The following is a 2,357-nucleotide window of genomic DNA, read 5'->3' as shown; positions in this document are numbered from 1 at the left end:
GATTCTCAGTGCTACCAAAACAGCTCCATACTGCTAACGGTCCTGACTTGCTCCTCTAACCTACCACTGTAGGTTCTATCATCTAGCTTGTTATAGCCAGAGCTTTCAGGAGAAGTGTGCAGCTCCCTGAAGCTGAAATTGCAGGGAAAGCACACGCACCGATGCTCAGGCAGTATTTATGCCCTCTTCTCTACCCATCAGACAGGAGTCAGTGAGGTCCCGCAGCCTTTGCTAGCCCAGGCCACTGAGACCCCACTTCCAGCTGAACGGGGTGTAGCTACAGAGCTGTGGAAGGTGCAGCCTGACACCCATGGAGAAAAAAAAAAGAGTTACCAATGAATCAGAAAACTCTTGGAAAGAGGTTATTCCCACATAGTCCTTCATCTGTGGAAGATAAGCCACACAGAAACGGTGTGACTAACAAACTGCCTGAGCCTGCTGCCTTACCCACACACTTATTCCCCTACATACCTCCTGAAGAACTCCAGCTACCCATCAGATAAAGCAGTTACATCCATTCCATCTCGTCAGGCAGGAAAAACCAGCATTTCTGATAATGAGTGTTTCATCGCAGAAACTGAACTGCCTGCCCAGGAGCACAAGGCTGGGACAAAGCAGTGAAATGTGCTGTACAAACGCTTTGTTTGACAACTGGCAGTTCTGTACTGAACAGCTAGAAGATACAAAACCTTCTGATTTATATACTACAGTTGCTGTTCCATGCTGTATCCCGTTTGCCTAATTTGTATGTAAGAGCAGAAGTGAGAGGATGTACATTCTGTAACGACATAATGAAAATTTTTTGCCATACCATTCACCAGGGTTTCATTTTACTAGCAAGAAACAGATATTGGACAAAGTTCAGTACATCACTGTATCTGCATCCTCAAATACAAAGCATTAATTTTTTTTTTTACATACAAAATTTACAGCTTTTATATTCAATTAAAAATTCCCATAAGTTAGACTACAATATGCATTATTTTAAATACAGCTCTGGAAAAATAGCTACAGCAATATTTAGAAGAAGATAACAGCAGCAGCATTCTGTCCAAAAATAGGATATTATGATGTAATTTAAAGTGTCACTTCTTCAAGTAGGTAAGAGCAAGCAGATCATTTAAGAATAAAATAACTGCTCTGGAACACAAAACCATCCTGATAAGATTATGTTTACATATGCTGAGCACTTAAAATACATTATATGTTTAAAACATGGACAAAATATTAGCTGTTTTAAAATGCTGATATGCAAATAATGTCACATCAAGGTGTGTTACAATGCTGAACCTAAAACTATCCTTAATTTATCGTAAGACTCTTACAAGAAATTTATACTGGAAACTGTTCCAAAGGAAACAAAAAAAAAAAGAATCATGTATCGCAAACAAATCCAATAATGTTAATAGCTTGTTTGAAAAACCTGCATATAATCCATACCACAGGCAGGAATTACCATGCTGTATTTATACAGACTTAATATTTATGATGAGGCTATTATGTATAGTTCCACTCTGGGTTTATTTGCACTTAAAAACTGTGATACTCGTAGCCTGCAGCACACCAAACAAAAAAGTCTTTAAAAATGAGGGAAAGCTCTCCAGGAGAGTGCAAAGTGCTTTATTTTAAAGAGTGCCTCTTATACGTAGCTCGCTCTTTCTGCAAATGCATACAACAAAAAGTGCTTTTTACTATACAGACTGACATGCAGCATATTTGTGCTTTTTAAAGGCTTTTTATTTAATTGCTGCTGTTCACTAGGATAGCTGCAAATATTTATATTTATCAGCCCTTTTGCTTTCTGGAGGGGAGAATAGGAAGGGGAAAGAAGAGGAGGGATCTGAATGATAAAATGTAAAAATACTTCGTAACTGCTTGAAAAAAGGGATCTGTCCTTTTTTTGCCTTCTTATTGCTAGCAGCTGGTATTGGAATTGACAAAGTGCCTGGTAACCAGACTAATGTCACTCATTAACCACCTCCTCTGTCAAAAGCAGGCAATGCACAAAGCATTATCAGTTCATTACTACATGGAGGAAAATCGTTTAAATACTGCATGAATCACAAAGCAACTTTAGAGAACGCTGGAGCTACTCGCATTCTCTAACTGGAACATTATTCAAACAATACAGCATCTCAAACCCAAGATGCTTTTGCAATAACCTTCCCAGGCAAGGGCTGTTTCACTAAGAGAAACAGAACAGTGCTTTCACTTCTTAATGCGACTGAACTTTTTTTTTAATCTATATATGTTTTTAATATATATTTATATATATTAAAATATATGTTTTATATATACACACACATACATATATACTTTTTTATATATATATATGGAAAACGCAAATGCAGATTTAA

Source organism: Pelecanus crispus, chromosome 3 (genome assembly GCF_030463565.1).
Source record: "Pelecanus crispus isolate bPelCri1 chromosome 3, bPelCri1.pri, whole genome shotgun sequence".
Classification (NCBI taxonomy): domain Eukaryota; kingdom Metazoa; phylum Chordata; class Aves; order Pelecaniformes; family Pelecanidae; genus Pelecanus; species Pelecanus crispus.
This window is presented reverse-complemented; position numbering follows the sequence as displayed.